The sequence below is a fragment of the Gorilla gorilla genome, chromosome 9, assembly GCF_029281585.2.
Source record: "Gorilla gorilla gorilla isolate KB3781 chromosome 9, NHGRI_mGorGor1-v2.1_pri, whole genome shotgun sequence".
NCBI classification, from domain to species: domain Eukaryota; kingdom Metazoa; phylum Chordata; class Mammalia; order Primates; family Hominidae; genus Gorilla; species Gorilla gorilla.
The window spans coordinates 112304517-112323669 of NC_073233.2; the positions used below are offsets into that span (position 1 = coordinate 112304517).

At 35.5% G+C, this 19153-nt stretch overlaps 1 long non-coding RNA gene across 1 annotated transcript in view; it reads left to right on the top strand.

The window, feature by feature from the left end:
* The first annotated feature begins 241 nt into the window (after positions 1-241).
* The window catches only part of LOC129525581 (uncharacterized), a 529016-nt gene continuing 510104 nt past the window's right edge, over positions 242-19153 (top strand). Inside the window, exons 1-2 of the long non-coding RNA XR_010129190.1 lie at positions 242-350; positions 12518-12666. This is a non-coding gene — a long non-coding RNA (uncharacterized lncRNA). The remainder of the gene's footprint in view (positions 351-12517; positions 12667-19153) is intronic.

Sequence of the window (19153 nt, forward strand, 5' to 3'; positions counted from 1 at the left end):
CATCTATAACTTGAGGGATGTATTCAGTGTGATGATTTCAAAGGTAGTGTCCAGACCGTAAAGTTGATAACATTTTGATGTTCTGTTCATATTGGGCCTATTTTTAGACACATTTATTCCTGGAAGTCACTTTTGAAAGTGCATGCCTATGAGGTTAAGTCCACCAGTGTATCTTATCTTTTCCTGATATATGCATTGCTGATGTTTTCTCTTCTGATGCTGAAAAAAGCAATGAAGCAACAGCATGCAGTGAGAAGCAGTGGTTCTAAATTACATGGCTACAGATGTATAGTTTTGCAAAATGTGAAGCTCTGAAAAATGTAGCCTATATTGAATAAAACCATTTAAAGGTAAGAAGTTTTTTTTTCTGTAAATGCATATAAGAATTGACTAGCAAATGCAGTATTTAGCATAGTGATTCCAGTATAGTAGCTGTGTTTCTTATGGATTTATTCTAGAAGTTAAATCAATATTAATTATTATTTAACATTATTTACAGACTAGCAAACTGTATAGATGTGCTATAAATTTCTGAAAAATTGATATCTCAAATAAGCAATTCTCACAAGAGTTTTACTTCCTATTAGAACAGTATATTCATCACTAAAAAAGCAAGAAATCAAATGAATAAGTAAATAAATAAAATTAGATAACTGGTTATGAAGTAAAACTTAACACATTTTTAAGAAATTTGTTTTCTTTGAATATAAATTTTCTAATTTGTCTCTAGTGTTTGACTAACTTTGAATTTGGAATATTTAGAAAATCATCTTGATGAATCTCTTCTTAGTATAATCTGAGTTGATTTAGTGTGGCATTTGCACATCTCTCTTTCAGTGAATAATCCAATATCAACTGTGAAAAGGCAAGAGCCATATTGTATTCAAAGCTAACCTCAAGACATTTAGAAACTTTTTATAGAGAAAAAAATTATTCAGTTTTTTAATTACCTACCCTAGCTCTGCTCTTCCAATGTTGGTATTACTCCCACTGAAATTAATGATCTGGTAAAGATTTGCACTTATGAAACTAACAGTCAGGATGAATAAATGAAAAAACAAACTTTGGATCAAACTGTCATTAATCATAGTCAAATATGCCACTGGCAGCAAAGAATCTGTGGTGAAAGTCAAAGGCTGATGAAATTCTCCTGCATAATCATCATGAGGAATACTAAAAGCTCGTGGCTGAAGAAAGCTAAATGCCCTGTAAACAATGCAAATATGGATACAGTAAAAAAAAAAAATATATATATATATATATATATATATATTTTCCTTTTCCTTTTGTTTTTAAGGGGCCTGTGTTTTACTGGTTAAGACTGAACAATCAATGTTTAGTTTTCAGGGTAGAAAAATCATTTCTAAGTCTTTCACCTTTACCTAAGGAAGTTGATGCATATTTATTAAATATCTACACTATGTTCAGTAGGTTTTAACTTGGTTTAGATAAAAGATGAATCCACTAGATCTAAGAAAATAGCTGAAATGTTTCCTAGGTTACTTTCATAGCATTTACAAATTAGATTGAGGTATTAGAACCACAGTTTTATGCCTGGAAAATGCAAATTCTCTCTAAACAGGATTCTAGTTGCAAAATGACACTTTTTTATTTAGGTATTTCAATAGCTTCTGCTAAATATACAATAGAATTACAGCATTTGATCATGTAAAATACCTATTTCACATGTTTGTAGATAAGCCTAAAGGTTCTTCACATGTAAGCACTTGCAACAGGATGGTAACATTGTGTCTGGAGTTGGTTCCTTCTGTGGGTTTGTGGTCTTGCTGACTTCAAGAATGGAGCTGCAGACCTTCGTGGTGAGTGTTACAGCTCTTAAAGATGGCATGGACCCAAAGAGTGAGTGGTAGCAAGATGTATTGTGATGAGCAAAAGAACAAAGCTTCCACAGCGTGGAAGGGGACCCAAGCAGGTTGCCACTGCTGGCTGAGGTGGTCAGGTTTTATTTCCTTATTTCTTGCCTCCCATGTTCCATTTCTGTCCTATCAGAGTGCCCTTTTTTCAGTCCTCCCTGCAATTGGCTACTTTTAGACTGCTGCTGATTGGTGCGTTTTACAGAGTGCTGATTGGTGCATTTTACAAAGCGCTGATTGGTGCATTTTACAATCCTCTTGTAAGACAGAAAAGTTCTCCAAGTCCCTACTTGACCCAGGAAGTCCAGCTGGCTTCACCTCTCAACATGATCACGTGGTGTTCTTTCAGGAATTAAAGAGCTACTGCAAGTTAACAATGAAGCATTTTAGCAGTGTGCAAAATGTTTCAGTGGGTGTGTGGGCTCCAGAGTCAGACCTGCATTTATTCCGGTCTCTATCATTTTCTGTGTAATGTGGGATAAATTACTGAAACTCTGTGTCAGTTTCCTGATCTGAAAATATGTGTGTGTGTGTGTGTATGTGAAAAAAAAAAAAAAAAAAAATATATATATATATATATATATATATATATATTTTCTACTTCTTTCCTAGAATGGCAAAGTATATATTCTGAAGAAACCCCAGTCATAAAAGAAAAAATTAAATGGAACAAGAAAAGAAACAGTGAACTAGAAAAATAACTTAGTAGAAAACTGCTCACAAACTACTGTAGCCTTAGGGAAAAATCTGATAATCGGCCCTGTGAGCTGTCTTGTACACTTCAGGCCTCTGCAAGTGATACAGCTGAAGCTGAAATCCTTGCACTAAGTTGGAACCCCAAAGGGAAAGGTTCTAAAGGAAATAAACCTAACTCAGCACTTCAGCATTTCCCAAATTAACTGTAGTTAAATATAATCTCACAATCAAAAGAAAAAGAAAAATTTCTATCCTAAAGAAACAAGGGCTGACAGAGTCAGCAAAAACAATCACAGCAGATTTGGAACTCCAAGAACTGCAAATAATATACATCTTATTAAATAGCTATCCATGAACAGCTTAAAAATTAAAATTAAAAAAAATTAAAAAAAAAACAGGTCTAGCTAAAAGAAAATTCTGATATGATAAAAGATGATTAGGATTTAAAAAAACCCAAATAAAAGTATTCAAAGTGAAAATGTAATCATTTAAGTTAAAAATTCAATGTCTAGATTAAACTGTGGTTTAGACCCAAAAGAGAATTTTTGAACTGAAAGACAAATCTGGAGAAATTTTCCATAAAACAGCTTAGAAAGACAAGGAAATTGAATCCTGGAAAAAAAAATCAAAAGCTTTATACATGACAGATAAAACGACAAATCCTGTATATCTAATCGGAGTTCTAGAAGACAAAGAAAAGGAGAAGAGACAATATTGAAGAGGTAATGGCTAAAGATTTTTCAAAGCAGATAAATAATATCGATTTGCTAATACTTGAAGCATTATCTGTACTAAGCAGAGCAAATAAAAAGAAACTCACACATAGTTTTAAGATAAATAGTAGTATATTAAACATTTTTTAAATAAATCAGAGAAAACACAGATTATCCCCCCAAAAAAAGTTTAATGTAACAAAAGACTGCAAGAGAAATAAGGAAGGCAAGAAGACAGTAGAATAGTACCTTTAAGTGTCAAAAGCAAACAATAACAGCAAAAATATGCCTTAACTTAAAATCTTCAACCTAGGAGAAATATATTTTAGGAATAAGGAATAAATAAAAATATTTTCTGATAATTGAAAATGAAGAGAATTAGCCACCAAAATACTTTTCTAAAGAAATTTAAAAAGATGCATTTTAAGAAAGAGAAAAAAAATAAGTATCACAGAAGGATGACCTAAGATGGAAGAACAAATGGTAAGCAAAGAAATAGTCATATAGGTATGAAAATTTAAAAGTAATTATGTTTTTATAAAATAATCATAATATATAATTTGTGACATTAATATTAATTGCAGAACTAAAATATAAAAAATGTCCTATTTAGGTCAGGAGGAGGCAGATGGCATTGTTTGCATTCTTTTGTTGTCCTTGTATTTTCCAGGAAATTTGCTAAGATAGCAAATAATTTTAGAAATCATTAAGTTGTTAATGGAATTTTAAGAGTACTACAGGAACAGAAAGAAACTCAAGTACAGCTTCTAAAGCAGTAGGTAGAAAAACAAAACTAGAAAAATAAAGTTTGAAAAAAGACAGTAAAATAAATTTTGGAAAACATTTATATATGTGTATATAACTGTATATAATTATGTAAATGTATAACAACTTACATATGTATACATGTTATGCAGAACTACATACATTACACATGCATGCATGCATACATGCATGCATACATACATGTATACATAACTACTATATATGTATATAAACTACCTATTAATATGCAGATACGTGTGTATATACACACACACCTTCATAATAAACATAAATGGGACTGAACTTTTCAGTAATAAGACTGTTAGAATGAATTTTAAAAAGAATACATTCTATTTATAAGACATATTAAAAATCATATAAAAAGTTTAAAATTTTAAAAAAGAAAAAATATGCCCTGATAAATATTAAGTAAAAGGACCTTGCAGTATCATAATAATATTAGATAAATTAGATTTTACACCAAAAAACATTATTTGACATAATGTAACATAGATTACTATTTTAGGCAGTGGTTTAATTTATTGGGAAAATTTGTATGTACTTAATAATCTCAAATATATAAAAAGCAAGAATAATAAAATACTAGGAGTTGATGAATCCACCATCATGTTTGGGTAATTAATGAAACTTTTTGTTACTAATAGGTCAAGCAAATATTTGTAAATATACCAAGATTTCAACAAATATTAAAAATCTTTATTATAGATGTAAACAGAACACATCACTCCATAACATATTAAAACTCTTAAGCATACCCTGAACATTTACAAAAATTCCCTGCGTAGGAGACAAAAAGCAACTCTCAACACATTTTAAAGAATTGATGTTATACAGATCATGTTCTTTGACCACAATTCTTAGAAATCAATCGCAGAGCACAAAAGAAATGACTGTGATATTGTGACATAATAAGAAATATATATCTGGTCTCTATCCCCAGTTTCTGGCACAAAGCGCTAAAAACTCTTGTCAATTACCGGAGCCGTAGAGGTGCTAGGTGCATCTTTTGTTCTAATATTTGGCCTTTGACTCAGGTTTCTGACACAGAGATTCTAATCCTTTGGAATTTCCTGGGTGACAGGAGTGTCTTTTATTGTAAGGAGGCAACTCTTGGTGGGCTCTTAGATAGGATCTGGTCACCAGAGACCAAGCCCTGATTAAAAGATTGGAACATTCATCCCCTCCCATCCTCTGAGAAGGGGAGAGGAATTGGAGATTGAGTTAATAATCAGTCATGGCTGTGTGATGAAGCCTTCCATAAAAAGTCCGAGAACCATAGGGTTCAGAAAGTGACCAATTAACTGAACACATGTGGAAGTCTGGAAAGGTAGCACACCTTTCAGAGGGCACAGAAACTTCACATCTCTTCCCCCATCCTTGCTCTGTGCATCTCTTCCATCTGGCTGTGCTTTTGTTTCCTTTACAATATCCTTTATAATAAATTGGTAAATATAAGTAACTCTTTAGTTCTGTGAGCCATTCTAGTAAATGACAAAAACTGAAGAGGAGGTTGTGGGAACCCCCAGTTTATAACTAGTTAGTCAGAAGTGCTGGAGGCCTGGATATGTGATTGGCGTCTAATGTGGGAGCAGTCTTGTGGGACTGAGCCCTTAACCGGTGGGATCTAATATTAACTCCAGGTAGTTTCAGAATTAAATTATAAGGCACCGAGTTGGTGTCCACCAGAGAATTGATGTGTGGGGGAAAAAGCCACACATTTGGTGTCAGAAGTGATGTATTGAGAGTGTTTTGAAAGTATGGTAGGAGAGAGCTGTTGTGTTTGTTTTTTCCTTACAGACCCCCATATATTTACAAATTTTAAAAACATATATGCAAATTGTTGATGGGTCAAGTAATAATTTCTAATGAAAATTGTTTAAATACTTAGAACTGATGACACAAAAACAATACATGTCAACACTTGTGTGACACAACAAAAGCAGTATTTTAGAAGAACTCTATAGAATTAATGGATAGCTAGAAAACATAAAGACTGAAGATTCATAGACTAATGGTTCAAATGAAGTTATTTTCATTGAGGTTAAATTTACATAAATATTAAAATCATTTTAAAATGAACAATTCAATGGCAGTTAGTCATTCACAATATTGTGCAATTGCTACCTCTATCTAGTTCCAAAACAATTTATCAACCCAAAAAGAAATATCCTACTATCAAGCCCTCTACTCAGTCCCTGGAAACCGCAGATCTACTTTCTGTCTCAATGGACTTGATTATTCTGAACATTTCATATAAATGTAATCATAACATATATGACCTTTTCTGTCTGGAAAATTAAATTATTTTTAAAAGAATAACATAATATACTAAACTCAGATAAACTAGAAGAAAGAATATCGTAAAGCTAAAGATTGAAATTGATAAAATTGAGATCAAAGTTATGCAAACAACCACTAAAAATCTGGTAAAATGAACTGGGGAGGGGGACAGAGAGATAAAATTAGAAATAATTACAAATGCAATCGAAATTAAAAATTTAAAACAACATCTATGAAGGATTGTGTTAAATAAAAAATACAAAAAGATGTTTAACCTCATTAGTGCTGAGAGAAGTAAAATTAAAATTACTGTTAGAAACTGTTCAATAAACAAAAGCTGACACCTGACTGTTAGTGAGTGTGTAAATTGATCTAATCAATTTAGAAAGTGCTCTGGCATTATTTTAAAATTGGACATGTACATTTCTTACTATTCAGTTATTTTGTTACTAGAAATATATCAAAAATTTAATCTCACATTCATATACTAAGTGAATTATGCAAAAATCTTCATAGGAGCACTGCATGTAATGAAAAAAAATGGAAATAATCCCTGTGGTACAATCATACATGTAAGATTGTACACACCTATACAATTATACATATTGTGTTACAATCATACATACATTTACAGTATTAAAATGGTATTTAAGCACACTAGGAGATATTTTGAGTTTGATTCTAGACTACTGTATTAAAGTGAATGTCACAATGAAGTGAATACTACAATGAGGCAGGTCACACAAATTTGTTGGTTTTCCAGTGTATATAAAAGTTATATTTACACTACATTGTAATCTATTAAGTGTACAACAGCATTATGTCTAAAAAACGTGCAGTTGACTCTTGAACAACAAAGGTTTTAACTGTGAGTCCATTTATGTGTGGATCTTTTTCAACCAAATGTGGATCAAGAATACAATATTCATTGGATGCAAAAACCCATGTATGTGGAGGCTAACTTTTTATACATGCAGGTTAAGCACGGCTGACTGTGGGACTTTATGCACGGATTTATGTATATATGTGGGAGTCCTAGTACCAATCCCCTGTGTATACCTAGAGATGCCTATAGATACCTTAATTAAAAAAAAATTGCTAAAAATGTCAGTGATAATCTGAGCCTTCAGCAAGTTGTAATCTTTTTGCTGGTGGAGGGTCTTGCCATGATGTTGATGGCTGCTGGTTGATCAGGGTAGTCATTGCTGAAGTTGGGGTGACGTGGCTGTTTCTTAAAATAAGACAACAATGAAGTTTTTTAACTCTTCCTTTCATGAAAGATTTCTCTGCAGCATGTGATGTTGTTTGATAGCATTTAACATGCAGTAGAACTTCTTTCAAAATTGGAGTCTATCCTCTCAGTCACAGCCACTGCTTTATCAACTGTGTTTATAAAATATTCTAAATCCTTTGTTATCATTTTGAAATGTTCACAATATCTTCATCAGGAGTAGACTCCATCTCAACAAGCCACTTCCTTTGCTCATCCATGAGAAGCAAATCCTCATCTGCTCAGATTTGATCATGTGATTTTGGTGATTCAGTCACATCAAGATTCACTTCTAATTCTAGTAACCTTGCTATTTTCACATCTGCAGTTACTTCCTCCACTAAAGCCTTGAACCAAGTCATGTTATCTGTGAGGGTGAAGATTAGCTTCTTCCAAACTCCTAACATTGATATTTTGACCTCCTCCCATAAATCATGAATGTTCTTAATGGTATACAGAATGGTGAATCCTTTCCATAAGGTTTTCAATTTACTTTGTGCAGATCCATCAGAGGAATCGTGATCTATGGCAGCTATAGCCTTATGAAATGTATTTCTTAAATAATAGGACTTGACAGTCAAAATTACTCCTCGATTTGTGGGCTGCAGAATGGATGTTGTGTTAGCAGACATGAAAACAACATTTATCTCCTTATACATGTCCATCAGAGCTCTCTGGTGAGCAGGCACATTGTTAAAGAACAGTAATACTTTGAAAGGCATCTTTTTCCCTGAGCAGTAGGTCTCAACAATGGGCTTTACATAGCCAGTATACCATGCTGTAAACAAATGTACTGTCATTCAGTCTTTGTTTTTCCGTTTATAGAAAACAGGTAGAGTAGATGTAGCGTAACTCTTAAGGACCCTATGATTTTCAGAATGGTAAATAAGCATTGACTTCAATCGAGAGTCACCAGCTGCATTAGCCCCTACCCACACAGTCAGCCTGACCTTTGAAGCTTTGAAGCCTTGAAGCCAGCCATTGATTTCTCCCCTCCAGTTATAAAGTCCTAGTTGGCATATTTTCCCAATAGAAGACTATCTTGTCTTCATTGAAAAATCTGCTTTTTAGTGTAGGTGCCTTCATCAGTGATCACAGCTAGATCTTCTGAATAACTTGCTGCAGCTTCTACATCAGCACTTGCTTCACCTTGCACGTTTGTGTTACGAAGATAACTTCTTTCCTTGGAGAGGACTTCTTTCCTTAAACCTCATGAACCAACTTCTGCTAGCTTCAAAATTTTCTTCTGCAATTTCCTTACTTCTCCCAACCTTCACAGGACTGAAGAGAATTAAGGTTTTGCTCTGAATTAGGCCTTGGTTTGGGAGAATATTGTGGCTGTTTTGATCTTTTAACAAGATTACTAAAACTTTCTCCATATCTGCAATAAGGCTGTTTTTCTTTCTTATCATTCATGTCTACACTGGAATAGCACCTTTATTTCCTTCGAGAACTTTTCCTTTGCATTCACAACTTGGCAAAATCTTTACTATTTGGTGCAAGAAGTCTAGCTTTCAGCCTGTCTTGGCATTCAACATGCCTTCTTTATGATGTTTAATTATTTCTAGATTTTGATTTAAAGGGAGAGATGTAACACTCCTTCTTTCACTTGAACACTTAGAGGCCATTGTAGGGTTATTAACTGGCTTAATTTGAATATTGTTGTGTCTCAGGGAATTGGAAGGCTGAAGAATGGGGACATGGGGAAACAGCCCGTCAAACAGCCAGTTGATGAAGCAGTCAGAACACAAACCACACTGATCAATTAAGTTTGCTGTTTCGCATGGGCATGATTTGTGGTTCCCCAAAAACAATTACCATAGTAACACAAAAGACCACTTATCGTAAATCATAACAAATATAATAACAATAGTGTTTGAAATATTGTGAGAATTACCAATATATGACTCAGAGATACTACTTGAGCACATGCTGTTGGAAAAATGGTGTTGATTGATTTGGCTCAATGCAGAATTGCCATGAACATTCAATTGGTTTTAAAAAATGCAATATCTGTGAAGCACAATAAAGTGAGATGCAATAAAATGAGTTGTTCCTATATTGAAATGATTGCAGGAATGTATTCCTCAGTGAAAAGGCAAGTTGCAGAAGACTACATGCAGCATGCTAGCACACAAAATTAGATGCATTGTTTGGAGGTTTACACATCTATGCTTCAAAGATGGCACAGAAATTTTCATTTTTCATTATTATTATTATTATTTTTGAGACAGGGTCTGGCTCCGTGTCACCCAGACTTGAGTGCAGTGGCACTGTCATGGCTCACTGCAACCTCCACCTCCCAGTCTGAAGCTATCTTCCCACCTTAGCCTGCCGAGTAGCTGGGAATACAGGCATGCACTACCACACCAAGCCAATTTTTTTGTTTTTATTTTATGTAGAGATGGAGTTTTGACATGTTGTCCATGTTTCCCAGGCTGGTCTCAAACTCCTGGGCTCAAGTGATCCATGTACCACAGCCTCCCAGAGTGTTGGGATGACGAGCGTGAGCCACCACAGTAGCACAGTGTGGTAATTTTCAGTACAGCATAGTGAACATCTCTGGGATTTGATTCAAGTGGAGGAGCAAAACAGAGGTTTAAAGGTTATAGGTAGTATTGTAGTTTATGAGCCCACAACCTAACACAACCATGTTTAATTTGCAGGCTCATGAATATTAATTTTATTATTACAATTTAGAACTTATCTAATTAGTATATATGTGGTTATGAGGTATCAAATTTTATGTATTAAAATAAAATGAAAATATTTACAGAAGTTCATGAAACTAATGGGACATATGCTCATCTGAAATACACAGGAAGTATCCAGTGTCAATGAGAATATTAAGTGTCAGAAAAATAAATTATTGGTTTTTTTAAGAATTTGATTTTTTAAAATTCTAATATTTTATTTCTCTACCCAAATGATTGTTTTGTATCCCCTCACTTTGGGTTCACCAGTTTCATAAGTGAGTAGGCCTAGCTGACCATCTAGCATCCAAGTCTCAGGACTGGTATCTTTTATTAGAGGATCATTTGTATTTTTAAAAATATCAATAGCCTGCTATATAGAAAGGAGTTGGTTAATGCATTTCTTCACTCAACAACTATTTATCAAATCTGTTGTGATTCAATCAGACATAATCCCTACCCTCAAGAAGCTTTCAGCCTAGTGGGAAGGCAAGTGTGTAAGTATATACTAATATAATCCAGGTTGCTAAGCACTGTTTTGGAGATAGCCCCAGAATAGAAGAAGTCTACTTATATCTTCACAATACTCTGGGAGGTCAAGAGTGTACTAGTATTACCTCCATGTATAGATGAGAAAACTGAACGATCAAGGTCATCACATAAAGCCACAAAACTGTCAGATACCTGTGCTAACCTGAGAGCTCTGTTGTCTTGGTTTCTGGTCCAGCATGTCTTCCGCTGGGTTATGCTCACTACGTGAATTACTGAAATTGGGGAGTCGAGAGAATGTTCCACCCTTTCAAATGCTATATATTCTTTCCTTTTTATTTTTTTCATGTTTAAAAAATTCTTTATTAAGCAAAAAAAAATTATATTGATAATAGGTGACGGATATATAATAATAAATAGGGAAAGAAAAGTCTGCTACTGTGTCTATGTATGAAATTTCCATAAGAAAGACTGTTAAAATATCATCTTAAGCATAGCTTCAGAATCTTTTCACAATTCAGCCACACTATCATTAAGAGTTTAGATATCATATTATATATTAAGATATTATTAGATATTTTTCTGGCGCCAACAGAAAAAAAAACAATGTTAGGCCATTTTATATCTAATTTTCAAGATGGTACAATGGGCTCTATCCACATTTTCCTCCACTGTCTTGTACACTCATCAGGGCAATATAATCAAATTTTCAGAAGCACTCAAGATAGGCAGAGTTTATAAAAAGAACTGTTAATCATCCTAAATAAATTGTAATCATTAATTAGCAAAGAATGATTATAGTAATGAAATTATCATAAAATTTAAAGAGCATGAAAGGCATTCCAAAAACATATTTTATAAATTAATTTGAAGCATTAAAGTACACTGATGATTTCCTATTAAGTTCTAAAGCTCTCTCAATTTGAATATAATCCTTTCTTATGAGCTACTGCTTTGCAGTCTGTATAAGAAAGATTTTCAGGAGAGAATATTTCAGTGAAAGTGTTTTAGAATTGAAATTTCCAAACCATCAATCTCTTCTTCATTTTCTCCCATCATTTGTCTACATTCGTAAATCACGTTAAATGTTAAGCTTAGGTTATTATGATCTAATGTGAAATAAATCACCACTGAAATTATTTTCCCCCAAAATTCACAAGTTGTTAGTGAAACAAAGGCTATCTGATAATGAAAAAGCCAAAACAATTTGTATTAAGTTGATTAGGATTTAAATAAAATATTAGGCTGCTTTGTTTCTTCCCATACACTTGTCAGGAAGGAAGTTAGCAGCTTAACTAAGGTGTCATTGAGGTAAATGAAGTAGTTGGAAAATTGGGACTCTCTCTTGGTTGTTTGTTAGTGGTTAGCCTGTTGTAGCTAGTTTTTTTCTCTTTGGTTGTTACTTATTCTTTCCCAGCTAAAGTATTAAATATGTGAGTTTCACCAAATTTACTATATTCAAAATTGTATTCTGAGACCAAATACATGAAAACTCTGGGTGATCACAGTGTCAGATAGAGATAGATAGATAAATATATTTTTAGACATGGGTTTTTGCTCTGGTACTCAGACCAGAGTGCAGTGGTGTGAACAGGGCTCGCTGAAGCCTTGACCTCTTGGGCCCAAGTGACCCTCCACCTCAGCCCCTCAAGTAGCTGAGAGCACAAGCATGCACCACCACACCCAGCTAATGTTTTTAATTATTATTTTTTGTAGAGACACTGTATCGTCATGTTGTCCAGGCTGGTGTCAAACTCCTGGACTCAAACAATCCTCCTGCCTCAGCCTTCCAAAGTACTGGTGTGTCCGGAATTGGTGGGTTCTTGATCTCACTGACTTCAAGAATGAAGCCGCGGACCCTCACGGTGAGTGTTACAGTTCTTAAAGGCGGCATGTCCGGAGTTTGTTCCTTCTGATGTTTGGATATGTTCGGAGTTTCTTCCTTCTGGTGGGTTCGTGGTCTCACTGGCTCAGCAGTGAAGCTGCAGACCTCTGCGGTGAGTGTTACAGCTCTTAAGGCGGCATGTCTGGAGTTGTTCGTTCCTCCCGGTGAGTTCGTGGTCTTGCTGGCTTCAGGAGTGAAGCTGCAGACCTTCGAGGTGAGTGTTACAGCTCTTAAAGGCAGTGTGGACCCAAAGAGTGAGCAGCAGCAAGATTTATTGCAAAGAGTGAAAGAACAAAGCTTCCACGGTGTGGAAGGGGACCCGAGTGGGTTGCCACTGCTGGCTCAGGCAGCCTGCTTTTATTCTCTTATATGGCCCCATCCACATCCTGCTGATTGGTACAGCCAAGTGGTCTGTTTTGACAGGGCGCTGATTGGTGCGTTTACAATCCCTGAGCTAGACACAAAGGTTCTCCACGTCCCCACCAGATTAGCTAGATACAGAGTGTCGACACAAAGGTTCTCCAAGTCCCCACCAGAGTAGCTAGATACAGAGTGTCGATTGGTGCATTCACAAACCCTGAGCTAGACACATAGTGCTGATTGGAGTGTTTACAAACCATGAGCTAGATACAGAGTGCCAATTGGTGTATTTACAATCCCTGAGCTAGACATAAAGGGTTCTCCACGTCCCCACCAGACTCAGGAGCCCAGCTGGCTTCAGCCAGTGGATCTCACACTGGGGCTGCAGGTGGAGCTGCCTGCCAGTCCCACGCCATGCACCCACACTCCTCAGCCCTTGAGTGGTCGATGGGACTGGGTGCCATGGAGCAGGGGGCCTCCGCGTTGGGGAGGCACGGGTTGCACAGGAGCCCATGGAGGTGGGGGGAGGCTCAGGCATGGTGGGCTGCAGGTCCTGAGCCTTGCCCCATGGGAAGGCAGCTAAGGCCCGGGGAGAAATGGAGCGCAGCACTGGTGGGCCGGCACTGCTGGGGGACCCAGCACACCCTCGACAGCTGCTGGCCCAGGTGCTAAGCTCCTCGTTGCCTGGGGCCGACAGGGCCAGCTGGCTGCTCTGAGTGCGGGGCCTGCCGAGCCCACACCCACCTGGAACTCGCGCTGGCCTGCAAGCACTGCGCGCAGCCCTGGTTCCCGCTCGGGCTTCTCCCTCCACACCCCCTGCAAGCTGACGGAGCCAGCTCTGGCCTCAGCCAGCCCAGGAAGGGGCTCCCACAGTGCAGCAGTGGGCTGAAGGGCTCCTCAAGCGAGGCCAGAGTGGGTGCCAAGGCCAAGGAGGCGACGAAAGCGAGCCAGGGCTGTGAGGGCTGCCAGCACGCTGTCACCTCTCACTGGGATTATAGCTGTGAGCCACTGTGTCGGGTCAGAAACCATTTTTTTTTTTTAAGCTGCTTTGTATTTAAGGTTGGGGAAGTCAATCCTCAGATAAGAAGCAACTAGTTGTAACATCCTATCAGTATTTGAGTGAAGAACTGGGATTAGAACCCAGGATATTCTTAAATAAGGACATTTTCTCCTTTATTTTATTCCCTTCACTGGCCCACTTTTTATTCACCATTGAGCAAATTTTCTTTAAAAGCCTGTGTTTGTAAAAGGAACAGGGTCTGCAAATATTTAATTTTTATTCTTCTCTCAAATCCTGCCACCTTTATTTTGATGTCATAAATATCCATTCCTTAACAGGTCTCTTGATAAGAAAAATGGGGAAATATTTGCTCAGCTAGACTGATCATCACCTATCATTAGGAAATTCACATGCATTGACACACTACACAGTAAACTTTCCTTTTCCTTTCTTCTACACCTCACCTCATCACACAGAAACATACACAATGATTCACCATAACCAAAACCTTGTATGTCAACAGCCAACCTATTCAAGCAACTAATGTCCTCCAACGCAGTCTAAATATGCAAACTCTCTAAAGTTCCTTCAGGAAATAAGATATATAAAGCAGAGACAACACAAAAAATATATATAATCAGAATCCGATTATAAAACTGTACACATATGTTTATGTTAGATGTTTAAAGATCCACTGTGTGAAAGAACAACCTGGTTAAGGGGAGCAGAAACAGAGATGTCTTCTTCTAGGCCCCTTATTTAACCCATGTATCTTTAATTTCCATCCCAAGATCCCAAAATCTCACAACAGTCTCACGTTCTTTTAAAGTCCAACCACTGATTTTCTATGCTCATTTCTGCGGTGGACTAAATGTTTATTTCCTCCCAGAAATTATATATTGAAATCCTAACTGCCATGGTAATGATATTAGGAGGTGGGGTTTTGGGGAGGTGATTAAGTCATTAGGGCAGGGTCCTCATGAATGACTTTAGTGTTGTTATAAAAGAAGTCCAAGAAAGCACACTCACCCCTTCCACCACTGGAGGACATAGACGGAGGGCATCATCTATGAACTAGAAAGTGGGCCTTCACCAGGCCCTAAATCTGCCAGCACCTTGATCTGGAACTCCTTAGCTTCTGAAATTGTGAGAAATAAATTTCCGTTGTCTATAAACTACCCAGTTTATGCTACTTTTTTTTTATGGCATCCCAGACAGACTAAGCAATCTGATCAAACCTCTCTTGAGTAGCTCCTATTGTATACAAGCCTTATACTCTGTCAGGGATGTGGGGAACCTACCTAATATGGAAGGTTCTAAACTATAGACAATTATGCATGAAAACTCACCACAAACTTTGGCATTCATGGCATAGTTTAAAGAAGTCATAATAAAAAATTTAGAAATAATATTTTACAGGGCATTTTATTTTTAAATCAAATCTACTCATCTCTTGGCTTTATATTTTATTATTGGCTTAATTTTCAAGAAAGCTAAATAGTAGTCTTCGGTCCAGCAATCATTTTTTGTTATAATTTTATTCTGATTCTTTCCATTTCAAAGCTAATAATACATATTTCATAATGCACTACCCTTTTAAAATATTAGCATGCAGAAAATGTACTTTCCTATTTGAATTAATGTACCTGTGATATTGTGAATATTCTGATACGCTTGCAAGGGGTGTGAAATATTAGGAACATAAATAAAAATATTCACTGTTGCATTTCATTAGTGCTCAGACAATGAATAGAAAAGGAAATTTCCATAAATTGATGTGTTAAAATTTAGGGTGATTTTTTAACTGAAGCCTGTAATTTTCTATCTTCAATATTCCTTTGATAAAATAATTTACTTATTTATTGATAATGACCAAATTGAAAAGTTGAGAACTACAGGAACTACTAAGAAAGAATTGTGTGTGTGTGTGCATATATGTGAGTGTGTGTGTGTCTGTGTGTGCTTATATATCTGTGTGTATTTGGGATGACCTCTATCATATGAGAGGTTTTCTGTATGAAGTTATAGTAGAGATTATGGCATGGCTGGTACTCCAACCACTAGAGGCTCCCTGTGGAGCTGCTCCTTCTACCTGGAGCTGGGAAAATGAAAAGAAGTCCAGACTGGAGTCCTTGCTGCCTTGTACTGCTGGGGAGATGCAGACTCCACCTCAAAGCAGGAAAGGCACTTTATTTTCCCTTCATCCACCTGTGGTAGACACTAAGGGGAAGCCAGCTGGCAAAGAAGCCTGGAGTCTCAATGCCAGAACTACAAGACAGAGTATAGAAGGGTGATTTCAGATGTGTGACATATCAGGGAAGTGGCTGGCTCAGAGATCCAAGATACAAGAAGAGACATGTAGAGGGATGGGTACTTCTCCACCGTTTGAGATTATTGAACTTGGAAACAACTTAAATGTTCAACAGGATAATGAAAAATAAAGAAAAACGTGAGTAAATTTTAACATCATGTATTAAGTGGGTAAACATAAAAATATAAAGTTGAAAAAATGCTTATTGCTAAAGAATACATGCAATGCAGTTCACTTACGTGATGTCACAAAAGAAAAATAACACTCTAGAGATATTTATGGACAGGTCAATAACAAAGAATGGTGGTTGATTCTGGAAAATGTCAGAGTGAACACAATTTAGAAGAAATCCAGAAATGATTCGCCTGGGTTTTTAATGTGTTTGATTCTTTAAAAAAAGAAATTATGATGTATTATTGTTGAATGGTAAGTTTATTATATTTTTCTTTATTACTTTGTGAATATTTGAGTTATTCCATGGTTTCTGAAAGACAAAAAGAACAAAATAGCCAAATGTAGCTCAGTCTCACTGCTTTCCAGTGGTTATATTTTGGTCAGTCACTTGTCATTTCTAATGCTGAGTTCTCTTCTTATAAATCTCCTACAGTGTCCTTGAAAGACAAGAGATAATGAATGTAAACTGCCTGTCACTTGAAGGCCCTCAATAATCATGACTCTTTCATTATAGTTAATAATATTTGCCCCATTTATAATACCCATTTGTTAAGTGAAAATGAGTAACATCAAGCAACTGAAAAATATATTTTTTCCACATTTTTCATACAAGACTTCTAATTCTTTCACTAATGAGTCAAAATTTGGTTATTTCAGTTTTATGTATTCAAAAATTGCGGCTCAGATAAATGAAACAACTTGTCAGGTTAATCTATTCTTGTCAGTACAAACATGGAAAACTTGATTATTTTGCCAGTAATACCATAGCTCTCATAAACTCAGAAGGCTAAGGAAAACTTATATTACATTAGCAGAAAAAAACCCAATTAAGGAGGCTGGAGCATACATCCCTATTTGCCATGGACAGACTTATTTTATGCCTGTTGTTCTAGTGTTAGTAGTAGTGCCTTGTTTCACTCTTAAAAATATTACCATTTGAATGATAAATTATATGTTAATCCTACAGATTTAGTAGAGCAATAGAGGAGCTTTAGTTCATGCTGGGTGACATACTTACTGTATTTTGTGCTATTCTGATAGCATTATTTTAAGAAGGATCCTAGCAAAATAGAATCAATCTAAACAAAATTAAAGATCCAAAATCTTAGAAAAACTTTTTGAAAGATTCAGGCATCCTTGCAAGAGAACACATTTTGGGGAATTGTGAAGCTATTTTTTGGGAAATTTTTAACAAAATATCAGGCAGGAAATTTAGACTTATTCTGTGTATCTTCATAGAGCAAAATGGAGATCACAGATGGTTGCTTAGAAGATAAAAATTTTTCTCACTGTAAAGAAGAACTTAGACCAGTGAGAATACACAGACAATCATTTCTTCTTTCTGATGAGTCTCTTAGCTTTTCCAGGTATACTGTCAAGGTACCTGCAAGTAGAAGTACTTTTAATAGTTTTACTTCCTTTCCAGTACAGATGTTCTCGTTGTTTTCTCTTGATTGATTGCATTGAATAAAATTTCTAATACAATATTTAATAGAAGGTCACGGTACAATGTGTATGTAGTTCCAGTTACTCGGGAGGCTGAGGCAGGAGGATAGCTTGAGCCCAGTAGTTAGAGTCCAGCCTGGGCAACATAGCAAGACTCCATCTCTTTTTTTTAAAAATCTAATAATAGAAGTGTTATCAGAGGTCCTTGTCTTGTTTCTGATTTTTGCAGAAATGTGATCAGTGTTTCACTATTATGTTATAACATTTATTACTTTTAAATCAGGAATGGATGTTGAATTTGTTGAATATGGTAGAAAAATCATAGTATATTCAACTTTAGAAAAATATTTGAATGGATTTCTGAATACTTACAATCATAAAACTAGCCAGAAATGATCCTGGTGGATTATTTTGCAAAGTGATATCGTATGCTATTGGATTCTGTTTGCTCATATTATCTTTGGGATTTTTACATAGGCATTTATAACTTAGGTTGATCTTTAATTCTTTTCCTGTTTTATATTTAGAAATCTTTATTAGGTTTGACTATTGGTGTTATAGTTAGTTACCAACAAAAGCCTTTTGAAAACTTTCTTATTTGGGTGGAAGAGTTTAAAGAGTACTTAGGATTATATGGTCATTGAAGAGTTCACAGAATTCCACTGTTGAAATGGGCCAGATGTTATAGAGGCATTTTTAGAATTTTCTCATTATTAGAAATTTCTCAGATTTAGCATTTTTAGATTTTTGGAATTTCTCATTATTTTCCTGTAGAAACTAGGCTGTTTATTTTTTTCCATGTATCTACACGTGGGTAAATTCCAGTAAACTATTAATTTTTAGAATATTATTTCATCATTTCTCAAAGACATTTGAATAGATGCATGCAATATAGACTTTTAAATCTCCTGTTTCCATGATCATTTTATTTTTCTTTTTTATACTCAAACTTTTTTTATAGATTTTCATTTTTCTATAGTTGAACCTTTTTCATTTATTTTTGATTAGGTTAGCTATCTATTTGTTTATCTCAAGGATTCAAGGAAACAGTGCTGTAGTTTAATAATTATATGGTTTTCTGATTTCTAACTCATTTTCTGCTTTTTATGTTTTTCTCTTTCTGCTTTCATTATGAATTTATAGTTTATTTTTATTTCTTCCTAAGTTATTTTGATG